This window comes from Amphibalanus amphitrite, unplaced genomic scaffold (assembly GCF_019059575.1).
Source record: "Amphibalanus amphitrite isolate SeventyFive unplaced genomic scaffold, NRLGWU_Aamphi_draft 001616F_arrow, whole genome shotgun sequence".
NCBI classification, from domain to species: domain Eukaryota; kingdom Metazoa; phylum Arthropoda; class Thecostraca; order Balanomorpha; family Balanidae; genus Amphibalanus; species Amphibalanus amphitrite.
This window is the reverse complement of record NW_024883109.1, coordinates 1-15754: the sequence shown is the minus strand read 5'-3', so window position 1 is coordinate 15754 and position 15754 is coordinate 1.

Genomic DNA, 15754 nt, shown 5'->3' with positions numbered 1-15754 from the left:
GTGTTTTTGAGGGGCGTTTGGGAGAAATCGTTTTTATGAATATTTTGTGATATCGCATATACCTTTGTTTGCTGAAAGAAGAACTCCTGGCTCCGGAATAACACCTTATTTGGCCCTTCATTCAGCATGATGCCGTCCCTCCAGCTCGTTTGACATGTGCTTCACGGCGCGTGCGAGATGGCGGGAGCGGATGGGGTCAATTGAAACGCTTCTCTGAGGGTCAGTTGAAACAGGGCCACAATCCGTTTCAATGGACCCCGGTGACCTTTGCTATGGTTATTGTTCAGGGGCTGTAAACATTAAAGGAAATAGTCCACCTTTGAAATGAGCTTTTAAACTGAAATAGTAGTTTAATAGAGCTTAATTTTTGACCCCTTTTTCTCCAGTCTTTTGCTTGAAAGCACACTATAGCCTGAGATATTTCTCATTTTCCTCATCAGCCCACTTTACCATAGTCTATGTACTTTATGTCACCTATTATGAGGAACTTTGCACTTTTAGCTTTCCAAAGACCTATTGAATGTAGCATTTGGAAAAGTAAACCGGACAAAATATCTCCTTAAGAAAGTGGCCTTAAAGAGGAAAACATCCCATTGTTAAGGATAGGTGCAATTGACCCCATGGGCTGGTTCAATTGACCCTCGCATCGGGGTCATTTGAAACGGGCGTAGAGCTGTTTTATAAGCATGCGTTTGGCAGTAAAATATGTTTGAAACATAATTTTACATATCTTAAAATAAAGCCAAAAGAGCATATTTCTTCATGGTATTGTGCATTTTTCGATATGACAACTAGATCTCGCTGTGCATGTCAATATATAAAAAGTGGTTCAACTGGCCCCGCTCTCCCCTATACTGGCTGCGGCCGAGTGCGACGGTGGCGCCGACTATCGGCTACTCGTGCAACTAGGCCTCGCGGTGGCTCCGGCGGCCAAACTTCAGATGAAAACGTCCCTGTGTGGAGACTTAACGATAAACTGAAAAATGCGATATAATGCAATTCAATTCAGTAATATGCGTTTACCCTGACGTATTTTTTACCAATATTCGGGGAGAATTGGCACCGGGATTTGGCAGGAGAAGATAAAATGTTTATGAACATTCCAAATTGTATTATACCTACATTGCATTGTCAAAATATGTCTCAATATATGCGAGACGTCATGCTGTTTGCCGTAGTATAGCGAAATTGTTTCATGAAAGACTCAATACAAATATAACGGGAGTGATGTATCTTAATTTCATTTGGTGGTGCAAATATTTTTTCCTTCCATGTCCCAATCCCGGGTCGAATTTTTCTCTCCTATGGATAAAAAGTGCAGAGATGTGTTGCTCAGTTAGTGAGCTACAGCGTAGTATAGCGACATTTTTATGTAAGCTGCCTATTTTTTCATACTGTGCTAGTTTCCACGAAAATCCGTGCATACACTGACCAATATTTTTTCTTCCATGGCCAGATCCCAGGTCCAATTTTTATCCGCTATGGATAAAAAATGCATAAATATGTTGCTCAGATGGTAATCTACAGCGTAGTATAGCGACATTTTTATGTAACTACCCTATTTTTTCATACTGTGCTCATTTCCACGAAAATCCGTGCTTACGCTGACCAACATTTTTCTCTTCCATGGCCAGATCCCAGGTCCAATTTTTATCCGTCATGGATAACAAATACATAGATATGTTGCTCAGATAGCGAACTACAACGTAGTATAGCGACATTTTTATGTAACTTCCCTATTTTCTCATACTGTGCTCATTTCCACGAAAATCCGTGCTTACACTGACCAATATTTTTTTCTTCCATGGCCAGATCCCGGGTCCAATTTTTATCCGCCATGGATAAAAATACATAAATATGTCGCTCAGATGGTGAACTATACCGTAGTATAGCGACATTTTCATGTAACTTTCCTATTTTTTCACACTGCGCTATCACCCATCAAAATCCGTGCTCTCACCGACCTTAGTTCTCTGGCGTTGCCGATAGGCGGCGCTGGCGTCGCGTCCCGCGCTATGGCCGCGCCTGGCGCATAACGAGACAAAATTGCTGGGGGGGGGGGGGATGATCGTGTTTGGGCAGCGTCGGCCTACCTAATTTCCTACCCTAATTTTCCAGAGTATGAGCTCGTGGGTCGAACTGTGAGCAGCAAGCTCTGTAGGCTGTATGCCTATGCTGTCGGCTTAGAAGTCCATATGCATAACATTCGGACTAGAGTCCTAAAAAGGAGATTTTGGACTTAGACCTGAGGGGCACTCGTTCACACTACCTCGAATACCTTCCAGGATCAATCAAGGCAGCTACGATTACCTACTTGTGCGTATCATCTTGCAGTGTCACCTTCTTCAGAACCTTTCAGTCAGCGTCGCCTGATTGAAGTAACCTGACCAAAGCGAAAGTACAGTATCCTGACTCATCAGCGCCTGTCGAGTGGGCCTCTTCATCCTATGAACGATGAACGTCTAAGCCGTCAAGTCTTTTTTCGCTCTTTTCGTGCTCTTATAGGTAAACGTTTATTAAGCGATTTAGCTTGCGGCTTTAGGTAGGTAAGTTATTGAATTTGAACACATTGCAATTCATTGACGTCCGTAAGCCCAATCATCGACTGAAAACAATACGAAAGGCTTCTTGTTTCTAATTTCTAAACCTACATATATGTAGGCTGCTTTTCAGTGATCTAACACGTCTATCAATAAATCTAAATGACATCCGACAAAATGCAGGGTGCAATATTGTATTGTACCCATACCTAGAAAGCACCTGTAAGGTAGGATATGGCTGGGATATGGTGCCTTTTAGGTGCCGACCTATGTGTGAGGAGTACCTACTTGTGTAGTTACAAGTGGTAACTGCTTAATTGAATAGTGCCTTAGGTACCTGCTTGTTAATGTAACAGTGATAAACGTCAGCCTCGGATACACTGCGATACACCCTAACTCAAACTAGGATAACTCTCGGACACTGGCGGCTTCAGAAAAAGTGGCCTCCGATGTTGCATGGGGGGGGGGGAGGAGTAGCTATGCTCGCCCAAAGAAGTTCCTCAATTTCCCCCCAAAAAACTTCTCGCATTCCGCTTCCTTGTGCCTTGCTGTTCAGTTAACTACAAAGTTGATCACAATAGAAGCGTTCTGCGCGAAGAAAACTGCAAATCATCGTCAATGTCGGGCGCTGTGGGAGAAGCGAATGTCCTAAATATCCCCCCTCGGGTCGAACAGTGCTCTCGGAGTGCATCTTTCAAATAACACGAGCAGCGATCGCCGTCCGTCCGTCCCTCTTGGTGCCTCGTTGCGTCGTTCGGCTCCCGAGCGGCGTTCCATGGGATCGTCTACGCCTCAGTAGGCGGTGGCGGCACGTTACCGTTGCTGTAGTTCGTTTGGTACCCGAGGAAAATTGAAAGCGTGTGGGACTCGTCTCCGCGCAGCTTGATGTTGCACTCATCTCCTGCCATGCAGTCGTACTTGAGGATGACGTTGTTGGCAGGGCTGATCCCGCGAAAGGCATACGAGTTGAATGGGAGGAATCTCCATGACGACACCGACAGATCGATGTCCTCGAACAGCCAGCGGTCGGCCATACCAGAGTCCACGTACAGCCACGAGTCTGCCCCGTGACTGACCGCCGCCACGAAGTTGATTGACTGAGTGAGTGCCGCGTTTGCCGTGACCAGGTTTGGGTTGGTTTTAGGTCCGATGGCCATGTTTCCTCCATACCAGGAGAGCCGCAGCAGAGTGAGGCCTGTATATCGCTTATCATTCTTGTGGCGTTGGTGCTCATATTCAGTAAATGTCCTTGGCTGTTACTGTCAAAGAAATGGAGACTGGTGAACTTCATACCGAACGTGAATGCATGCCGAGATTCAACCAAGTCATCTATAACCGTGGACGTGATAGTTACTTCAGCGTTGCCGCCCAGTTTAACATAGATGTCGAGAGTGCAAAAGCCAGGTTTAAGTGTCTTCCAGGTCCAAACTTCCAGGTCCATCCTCAAGATCCGCCAGCGCGGCAGTGCAACTCCGGGGCGAAACTCCCATTATTACGCTCCTCCGAAAAACTGGCACTTGTCATTTACGCATCCGTAAACGCCTATAGGCAGGTGTACGCGGCAATGGGCGTCCACCGTGCAGAACTCGCCGGCCTCCTTCGCCGCGCAGTCCACCGCACAGTATCCGTCCTGCACACAGCCGGGGTCGTCCCAGAATGGCATCTGGGTCTCGGCGGTCAGGTTCTGAGGCCCGTCGTACACGTCGTAGTAGTCGACGGCGGCGTCGGCGACGAGCGGCAGGCCATCGCAGGCGCGCTGACCGAGCAGCTGGCAGTTGATCCCTTCGGAGATGGTGCCTGAGTTGAGCGCCACACAGCCGGCCAGTGCGCCGCACAGCACCAGACACTGTGTGACAGAGGCCGCGTGCCGCTCTTCCAGGGGCTCGGTCAACAGCTTGAGACCTGACCGACGCGCGCCGCTACCGTACTTGGCATCAGTACTGGCCAGTAGCGTCCCCAGCAAAAGCAGCGCTCCATGCGCCAGGAGACTCATCACCTCAGGGCTGGAATGCACTGGTGAAGTGCGCAACGTGCCCCCTCTGACGGAGAACACCTTTAGTATGCTCCCCTCGGTACGTGTGTTACAGCTGCAATGGCCGTCCCGTGACACAACCTGCCGCGCTGACGGCGATGGAGCGTGTGTCCGCGCCCAGTCCGCCGACAGCACATAAACGCAGTGGTGCCGTCTTTATATCTAACTATGTATAACGCCATGCACCAGTTCGTTTGTGTATTTGCAGGAGCTTCTTTTCATCGACACTGAATTGTTTGATAAAGTATGTGTAGGTATTGTGAGGGTTTGAAAAGCAAACTTTGAAAAATTGCACTAAATAACAGGGTAGTCTACAAACCGGCTTATTTTCACCGATTTACCGGTCCCGCCGGGCGTTCATATTCGCACTGCGTGGGCTTGTGTGACAAGCATTGCCACAAGCTCTGTAAATCATGTGAGCATGGGTGCTCTTCGAAAGTTGACTATCGGTATATCGGAAAGTTGACTATATTATGTAATCGTGACTCATCACGATTACATAATAGTTCATTCGGTATACTGAAATGGCTACAATTGATAACAAATCACATAAGCTTCGTGAATACCCCTGAAAAGTACAACGGAGCGGACACGCGATTTGTAAGATCGAATCTATTGAAAGCCTCATACAACACATTGGCAGCCATTTATCACCTATGTAGAGCAAGGTGACTACATTATACATAAGAACATGCAGTATGACGCACATAGATGTCCTTTCGGCACGCCGCTTTAAATATGGATTGAATCCATCACCACAGGCGACGGAGCATAAACATGCGCAACGGGTGCTTTGCTAGCAATATGTAGGTAGTTCAACCAAAGGACCAAGATAAATATGAACTGCAGTTCAAGTACATTCAATGCGTGCATTGAGCAAACAACTAGAAAGATGGTGGCAGTGCATTTGATATGCTTTCTCAATTCTCATGACTAATTTTGGCTTTCGTATGACAAAGGTAAAGACCAGGTCAGAGCAAAGGCCCGGTTCAAAAGTAACCCGCGCCGTGCTGGTGGCCTGTGCTTTCCGTGTCGTGCTGGGGGGTGGGGGTCTTCAGGCCCCCTCTAGCTCGGCTCCTGGGCCACGCAGCGACACGTGGTGAGCGGCAATCGAAGGAGTGTCAAAATAATGACGGAACACCTCGGTCATTTCTTAAATCAGGTCAAAAGTCAGGTCGCCAGAGGTCATCAAAGATCAAATTTAGTCCATTTCAATCATTTTGGAAACTGCCAACGGCTAACTCGGGAACCAATGGAGCTACAGCGCCGCGGAAAAGCGCATTCGATAGCACTTTTACAGACTGTCTGAGCAATGAATGCCCTCAGATTTTACCTCAGGTCAACGGTTTAGCCTCCAGAGGGCAAAAACTGTAAAAAATAGCCGTTTTCAAGAAAATTGTTTTTCGACCATAACTTTTGACTCAAAAGAGTCACGACATTAGGTACTTTTGGCAGCATCGAGTTCCTTTCGTCGAGACGCGTCGAATGAATTATTTGTTGATCTTGAAAGGTCATTTTGAAAATTTGACGTCAGATCAAGTTCACAACCTGGCTGGGAAGTGTCATGTTACATATCAGTCGATCTGTATCGTCGGGCTGAACACATCTGACATGTTTTCACCGCTTATGCGAGTCTCTATCGAAAGTTATAGCCAAAAAGCTGCTGGTGACCGTTCATGACCTGAGATGACCTCAGAGGCATACATAGGGGTCACAGGTGCATTTTTTTTCGGTTCAGTGTGTCACGTTTACCTATATGAACCGATGTTTGAGAGGGTTTTGAACAACATTGGTTCGAAAGAGGCGTTTTCAATTTTCTCCCATTGACTTATGATGGAGAGGTCGTAAAATTGACCTGGCCTTTGGTCACAGTTATTAGAAGTCCGAGATGCTCATTTTATACATACTGTTACTCCTATTAACCCGCGCCCCGTAGGGGGGGGGGGGGGCGAAACGGCCCCCCTGTCCTTTTCCGTCGATATCTCCTAAACGGCTGAAGATATCGTCACCAAACTTTCAGGACCCTTCCGGGCATCAATTTTACACATTGTGAGAATTTTTTTCAGAGGTTGTGATAGGTTGGCCACAAATGACGTCAGAATGACGTCATGTTCTGTCATTTTCGACCGAAAAAAGACCTTCGCGAGAAGACCTGTCAGGCCTACAGCTTTGAAGATACAGAAAAATGATAAAGACATAAGAGGTGTAGAATTGACAGGGCTACAAAACTGATATCTCGGATTTTTAAATTTTTTTGAGTTTTGACCCCCCAAAAATTAAAAAAGTGTTGTTTTTTTGGATACCTATATTAGCCAAAAAGTCCAAAAAGTTTTATGAGTTAAAAAAAAAAAACGGAACATATGAGATAGAACCTACCGTCTTCTATCTACATACCAAACTTCAGATCCATACTTTGTTTTTTTGGCCAAGTTAGGTATAGCGAAAAAAACTGTTCAAAAATCATGACGTCAAATTTTCAAACTCAATTTTTGGCAATTCTAGACCACGTAGAGCAAAACAAAGACCACGATTAGACTCCCCGTGACGAGCTGCATCGAATCGATACCCATTTTTTTTTTGCAAAAATAACAACTTTGAAATTTGACCTAATTTGACCTGACCTTGACCTGACCTTCACCAAAACGGGACCTAGGCTGGCCCCAAAGACTGCCTAACCCACATAATCGCATTTTTCATGTAAAATGGACCATAAAACATGTATCACACGACACTTTCATATTGTGACCCCCAGTGACCTGACCTCGCTGTGACCTGACCTGGCATCAGTGACCTCAGATAGCAAAGTATGTGTTTGACGAACAATATACCATCGATGGTTTTCAATAAATTACCTATTTACTCGATTTCACAACACATTTCTTGAAATGCCTGTGAACGGTGAAAATCCGACCTTTGTCCTGACCTGTGACGTCATCGGTTTGACCTATTTCAATGAAATTCGGTCACAAGGTAGAACCCTGGTGGGGCTATCGAACGCCGTTTGAATTTTGAAAATCGGCCGGTAAATTTCCGAGATATTAGGGGGGTGGCCGAAAGCCCCCCCCCCGCTACGGGTGTTAGGGTCCGCCGATAGCCCTACGGGGCGCGGGTTAACCGCTGAAAGTATTAGAGTGCTCGTTCGGTCGGTGTAGCTAAAGCGAGACTTTGTACTTTTTCTTAGGTAAGGTCACTTGACGTGACCTGGTGACCTGACCTTGAACGACCCGGGTCTGAAATTTTCACATGTGCGGAGATGATGTATAAACACAAACAGGTGTACTGAAAACGACGGCGCTGCGCACCGCCGTTTCTGAGAGATTCGCGAAAAACCTGAGTGAGAGGGGGGGGGGCGAAAATACGTCCCACTCCCAGCACGGCGCAGGTTAACGTCATTTTAATTGACCATTTGATAGAGACCTTGCATGGGTCAGCTCGACAATACGGATCAACTGATATGCAAAATGACCTTGATCTGAAGTCGTATTTTCCAAATTATTTTTAAAGGTCAAATCATAGTGTATTCGCCGCGCCTCGACAAGAGGAACTCGATGCCGGCGAAATCAATGTCTTACCAGTTTTGAGACAAAGGCATTGCAGAAAAAGTTTTGTTCCCTAAGAACGTCAATTGTAAGAGCTTTTGGCCTAATAAGGCAAGTTCTTTATCTCAGGCCAAATCTGAGAGTTAGGTAATCCAGAAAGAACGACAAAATAGCTATTGAATGGACTTTTCTGCGCCGATATAGCTCTTTTCGTTCCCTATATTCGTTTCTATTAGTTCCTAATAATGCGTCAATTTGTAGAGAAAAAGTTGAGATAGTCAAAATTTGACCTTTGGTGGCCTCTGGTGAACTGTCCTTCGACCTAACCTAAAAATGAATGATAGGCCTTAAAAAGCGGCTAGTGTGAAAAGCCTCGGCGGCGAACTTTCAGCTCTCGGTCGCCAACGCGTTTTAAGCTATCGTGAAAATTGTGGATAGGACCGGCCTCCTCCTCGTAAGGAAATGGTTGAATGGGTAGCGGGTACCCATCAAATTAAAGGCAGCGATGGCATGCATTGTACAAATTGCTGAATACATAAGCTTAATAAGGTAGGTAAAAAGGTACAGTACTCACTGACAGAATAAATGAACTGAATGAATAGGTAAACCATTGACTAAATGGATGATGGAATGAATGAATTGATGAATGACTTGAACGAAAGCATGATTGGTTGATCCCGATGATGCAAAGGCGTCTGAGGAATGCACTGAAGTCGCGTGTAGCTATGCAGCTGTTAGCTGCGACACATTCCTGGAAAATGTACCTATGTAACAGCCACGTCAGTGAGACCCTCGCCTCGCATTGAGGCCGGCTCTTTTCCAGGTGGCAGCACAATTACGAGTATGCCTAGCGAGCTAGATGGCGCTGAGGCTTCTTTTGTTTGCAGGTAGCACGAGAGGAACGGTCAACACACACACCGGCTGATGTGATATGGAGACCCAAAATCTCAGCAGGGATGTTGGTTGGGTGGGGTTACGTACGGTCGCGTATTGCCATATAACCACTGATATAGCTCTTCAGTTGTAAAACCTACTCGAACGGCGCATAATTTTGTTCGTCGGCATTTTATTTGCCATATGTGCGAGTACCTATAGGTTGGCTAGGTTCGTAGATGCTAGGTATTCTTTTTCAAGTAGCGTGCCTTTATGTCTTCCAGCACGCACTGGTGGAAACGGGGGACCGCAGGGGACTTTGGCCCAAGTCCTATGACATCCACTTCGTGTCTCGATTATTGTCACAACGTCGATTCTCATGCATAAAAATAAATCAACAATTTTTGCAGCTCCTTGCTTCATCACCCTCTGTTGTCCAGTGTTTAACATGTTGTTTGCAAGTATTCACATAGGACCAATGCGTGCACACTGCCCATACGCTGGGTCTCTGAGGGGTCGGGGGCGGGGAGGGGGGGGGGGGCGGGTGTCTCGCTGGGTGGTCCCCGTTCGCCGCCCGCCACTGGGTACTCGCCGCCGCCGCCCTAATCGTTCCCCCTATCAATCGGACACCGAGGAAGCACAATGATGATGGTCGTATTTTCGAGCTGAAGTCACCGAGTGCCGCGGCCCGGGAGCGGTGGACACAAACCATTACCGCCCGCGCCTCCTTTGGGAAGTTGTAAAATGTCTGGCTCTAGGAGTAATGGTTTCGAGTGCCGCACATACGAATTAGACAGAGTTGTCTTTTACTAGATAACATCGACGTACCTATACTTAATCATTAGTCATTACTCAGGTACTTTACTTACTTATACTTTACTTTACTTAGGTACCCAACTCGGAGGAGAGAATGTTGTTTCTATAAGATGTTTATCTCACATACAAAAGCTAGATGCCTTTTGGAAAAGCATTTCGACGCAACAAATTTTGCCGTCTCCGCTCAGTGGCAGTGCATCACGCATAGATATTTGAAAGTTACATACTTGACCACCTTGCATATGCGCCGAGGTCAGCAATTTTTTAATGGCGTGGAGAGTAACATAATTAAAAGGCGTTCCTTTGTGATCACCAGTTGTCTATATATCCAATACAGGATGTATGACTTTTTCTCACACTTTTCCTGCAATATTTTTCTTCCACAGAAGTCTAAATTAATCGAGATGACCCATTTCGTTGCCCCGGTGAATGGCTTGCCTCCACGTCCGGTGACGCTCAGCGCTGTCCCGTAGTCATATTTCACCGTTCGCTCCCCAGTTACAGTCATTACTTCTCGCCCTTGACTGTCCCACCCCCTGAATGCTCAGTGTGAAGTGAGCCTTCCCCTCGCCTCCAAACCACCCTCGTCGGGCCCCAAACATTCAGTGGCGCTCCAAACGAGTCTCACCGACAGCGAATAAAGAGATATACGGACGGCGGACGTCGCAGGAAGCGATGGCAGACATTCCACGGGCGGCGACTTTTCAGAGACGGCTCCGTTTCCGCCGCGGCAAAGCGCAGTTTCATCGCGACCCGGTTTTCATCGTTGGCGAGCGTCGATTGTCGGCGGCGATTAATTGCCACCGGTGCGCCATTGACGTCGCCGGCCGGCTGGTGCGGCGCCGCGGCGCGATTGTCGCGGCCGCGGCGCGTCACAAAGGTGGCACAAAAGTGGCGCGCCGGCGCGGCGGCCGAGTTTTCATGCGGCGCCGGTAATAGTGGCGCGGATAAAGCACCGGTGACGAATCGGCGCCGTGCGCTGGCCAGATGAACCCATCTTGACGCGGCGGCGCGTCACCTGCCGCCGCCGCGCCAAAATGGCCGCGTGTTGTGACCGCGCCGCGATGGATGGTGCCGCGCCGCTATTGTGACGATTGTGACGCGGCGCGCGGCGGTCCGGCCGTGGGAAGGTGAAGAGCCGCGCCGCCGCACCGGGTCGACTCATGGGGGCGAGCGGACTCCGATACACGCGAGTTACCGCTTGACAGGAATATCAGGCAAGTGACCCGTGGGTGCAGCAATCATCTGAACAGCTAAACTCCTTCATGGAAACCGTAGACCTTTGGTTAGCATGACCACCTTACGTGATGTCTGACCTGTAATGACCTCGTGTAACCGCTGACCTAATGGCACCTTTTTGTTATTCGAGCCAGAAGTGTGTCACACCAGGAAAGGAAACCGAGGCCAGTTTTACCAACAGCGAAATAGCCGTCTGCCGGTATTTTTACTTCTAAATAGAAGTCTCTTTCAAGAACATCTCCGAAGAGTTCCAACTTTGTTTCGTAATGTGCCTAATGCCTATCCTTGACCTAAGCCCATGCGGACTCTTCACAGTATCACGCTAACAACCCCTTCCCTCTAACGACCGCGCTGGCTCACCAGCAAGCGTGGCCACTCTCCCATCCCTTCCCACCATTCTCCCATCACTCCCCATCCCGCCACCCCTCCCTCCCCCTACCATCCCCCACGGCGTCCCGGCGACACTTTTGATACAGTTAATTTACCTGAGGGCAGGGTGCCCTTTGTGCCGCCCCCGCATTGTGTCTCGGCGCCGGCCGTCTACACCATTGTGCGTGTGTCGCGGGTGATTTTTTGTCGTATTGTGTTGTCGGGAGGCGGTACAGCGAGAGAGGTCCGCTGGGGTCGAGGGGGGCCACCACGGGGGTGTGGAGAGTGGTAGAGGGTCGGATTCATGAAGCTCAGAGTTTGCTGGGCGATGTATAGACGTTGGAGGTTGTGAATGTTGGATGATTTGTTGACGACTGACGGCAGCTGACCTGCTGAGCAGGATGGCACTGCAGCTTGTACTCTTATGAAAAAGAGACGTGATTTAGTGCTGAAAACAAGTCGATTAGTCACTGAAATTAATTAACAAATAGATCGCGCTTTGTATATCGCTGATAAAGGCAGCCCGCTCGTTAACCCGCGCACCGACGGGGGGGGGGGCGGATATCCGCCCCCCCCCCTGAGGTTTTTCGCGAATAGCGGAAAAACCGCGACGCGTAGCGCCACGAAATTTCGTACGACTATTTTCTCATCAATTTTACACATGGTGTGCAAGTTTGAACCTCCTAACTTTTAAGGTCAGGTCACCAGGTCACTTTAAATGACCCAACCTCAAGTCACTTTTTTGCAACTTTGTCACCGTGCCAGAGCTACAGTAGATGTCGGAGGCCTTTGAAAGTCGCAGGATGTTATTAAGTCATTAGTAGCTACAATTTTTTATCTCGGAATTTTGATATCGGTGACCTAAGGTCAGGTCAATTTTTCGACCTCCCCATTATAAGTCAATGGGGGAAAAATCAACTCCCTGTTTTTACCTCTAAAACGGGTCGGAATGGCCCCATAAACCATACATGACCTCATTTACGATCAACCTTCACTACCTTGAGGTCTGTTTTGCTGTTGGGCAGCTGTAAGGTCATGTGACGTCATCAAAGGTCACCAGCGGTTTTTTGACAATAACTCCGTACAGGAACAAGCTACAGCTGCGCGGATGGTCTCATTGTGTTCAGCTCGTCAAGGCGCATCGAATGAAATACATGATGACCTCGAGGTCACGTGACCTGAGGTCAACCTTTGACCTTGACCTTTCGAGGTCAACATATATATATATATATATATATATATATATATATATATATATATATATATATATATGTATATATATATGTATATGTATATATATATATATATATGTATATATATATATATATGTATATATATATATATATATATATATATATATATATATATATATATATATATATATATATATATATATATATATATATATATATATATATATATATATATATATATATATATATATATATATATAATTCGATGCGGATTGACGAGAGGATCACGATGCTGCCCTTAGTTTTAGTTCGAAAGTTATTCGAGAAAAACTCTCTCCATACCTAGCGCCGCCATTTTGACTTTTTTGACCCCTGTGACGTCATCTTTGACCTGACCTGAAAATGACCTTAGTAAAAATTGTAGACCTTGTCCGTGCGTATCCCTTACCGTTTACCGCTTGTCGCTATCTTGCTTCGTTCTCGAGATCTCAGGGGGGGGGGGGGGCGGTCATCCGCCCCCCCGTCGGTGCGAAGTTGGCGCAGACCCCAGTCGGTGCGCGGCATTCAGAGGTTTATGTTCGGGAGTATCTAAATCAAATAAAACTCATTTTTGTTTAAATCTAAAAGTTTCTCTTTCTCTAGTGGCATATCTCCTATACCAATTTGCATGCCTACACCCACTCAGTTTCCTCCACGCTCCACATCCCACTGATTACGGTGATGAACGACGCTGCCATATCCGTCTCTGAGCTCCCGGCTGCCATATGACGCCGCGCCACTCGTCGTCACACCATGTCGGGCCGTGTCGTACCGTGTCGTACCGTGTCGTAGTGTGTCGTAGTGAGTCACGGAGATACAATCTGGGCCGGTGCTGGTTTCTTCCCACGGGTATGAGGGCGGCTCGCGGTGCTATGGTCCAACGGCGGCCGCACAGCTTACGGTGACTGCGTGGTTAACTCCCAGAGACCAGAGAGAGCACAGACATGTCGACTGAGTGCTTTACTTTACTTGCAGATGAGCGGAGACCGCACCCTGCGTGCCACGCGCACCACACATTCTCCGGGCAGACGCCATGCCGAGTGGAGACGCGCGCCTCCTCGCACACAACCCGTCCACAGAGGGGCTCGCCCGTGTATAAATGGCCGGATAAACAGGGGTCAGTCGGGCCAGTACCGTCCACCGCGCCTAGGAATGTAATCAGTGGCCTGATCAGCCCGCGAATTCCGACCGCCGTGCCTTGTTTGGACTAGATTCCAAATTGGACACAGTGGGTCATGACTCGTGAAATATGTCCGGGTGGTTAGGCTATGCATCTTCTGGCCTAAAAAGGTGTCCGTTTGTTTACAAAGTGATCAGTGATTATATTCAAGAATGGCAGTGCCTTATTCGTTAAATATGTAGGTTGTGTATACTAAAACAAATGGTGCTGTGCTGAAAACCTCGACGGAAAAGGGCGAATTAGCTGCCGTCAGCCTTACCAACACACCAAGCGTCACCATTCGTGCAGTCGCTGTCCCCAGGAGCTAGCGACTCATCCGCAAACGCAACCGAAACGAGCCTTGCGTCTGGATGGAATAAAGTTTTTTTTTTGTCCATCGTGTACAGCACAGTGTATATTATAGTGTACAGCGTCCATTGTGTTTTATGGCATTTCTATGTCGAAATCGCTTCACTTTAACTGCCTATAGTATATGATAGTATTATGATTGTTACGTGACTTTCTTAGGTTTGCAATGCCTATCTCAATAAGCATCATTGTAGCACTTCGGACGTGCATTCGAGCCCATCCATAAAAGAAAGCTAGCAAATGATTTCATGCCATCTTTTGCCAAACAATTTATGGCTCGTTTTTGTTCAGCCATGGTTATTAATTGCGGCGATTTTCATGGGCAATTTATCTGAGCGTTTTTGTTCCTAGGTAGAATCCAGTAGCAGTTCCGAATCGCCGCGGGAGATAGCCGACTGACCCCTGCTACATGGTAACCATGGCAACCGGCTCGCCCACATCCGTAACACAGGTTATGCGATTTATCAGGTTTCAGTTTCTCCTTTAGAGATCGATCGAATCTTTTAGAAGGCGAAGTGAACCAGGTAAATCCCATCAATTTCTGGCTTCTGTTTTCCAGCGTAACTGCAGAGAAATAAGAGTGCGTCGATCTTTGTCTTGGCGAGGTTAGTTCATGAAACGGTCAGTTAATGTCCCTCACCAGGGAGCTGCCCAGTGTCTGGTTGTAGCTCAGAAGTGAATGATGCCTTATCATGTTATAGCATTAGATAGCACTTTATGCTGCTTACCGATAACTGTAGTATTTACTACTTTGTCGATTAATTGGTGCGCATTGTGTGCAAATGGATTTAAAACACAAATTGAGTAGGAATCTATAAATACAACTAAAGCGATTTAAATATTAGCTCCGTTCAACAAAATAAAACATGTTCCTTGCAACTCCTACCCCATTCATTTGAGTAACTCCTCTCACGCTGACCGTGCCGGCCCACCGCGGCCACTGGGTCTCTGGGCGGGCCACGGGAGCACCTCCCTCCCGCCCCGGGGGCAGTTCTGCGGTCGGCAGCCAGTCGAGCCGTCAGGCCGACATTGCCGTGTCCGCCCTCCGCCTTGTTTATGGCCGATACCCTGTCATTTTCCAATTAGTGGCGGCATTTGGAGCGTTCGGTTCGCTCGTGGCCGCCATCAGGCTGCCCACGCCACGCCAGAGCGCGTAATGTGCACCCTTCCAGACCCTTGTTTGTTTTTAGACGACAGTGATTTTTGCATGGGATAATTGTTTGTGGGTGAGTCGCGTCACGCAGATAGGTTAGTTCTTGGGCCCGTGGAGGGCTTGAAACAGGAGTGTGTTTGGGTGAGATGTAGGTGCAGTTGATTTCGCAATCAACCGCGTTTCCAGAGACCAGACAGAAACAATCTGATCAGTGATTAAAACACATGAAATAAATCCAAATGCAATCATTTCTTCGGCTCATAGCTGTTCACATTTACACGAACATGACTAAGATCGAAACACACTTGACCAATGACGCTTGATCCTGAAAGCGTATACGTTTCAATGATAAGCGTAAGACATCGCAATTAAGTTTTTCATAAATAATCAACAATGTTATCTCTGGCCAGCATCCTTGTCATCTATCATTCCA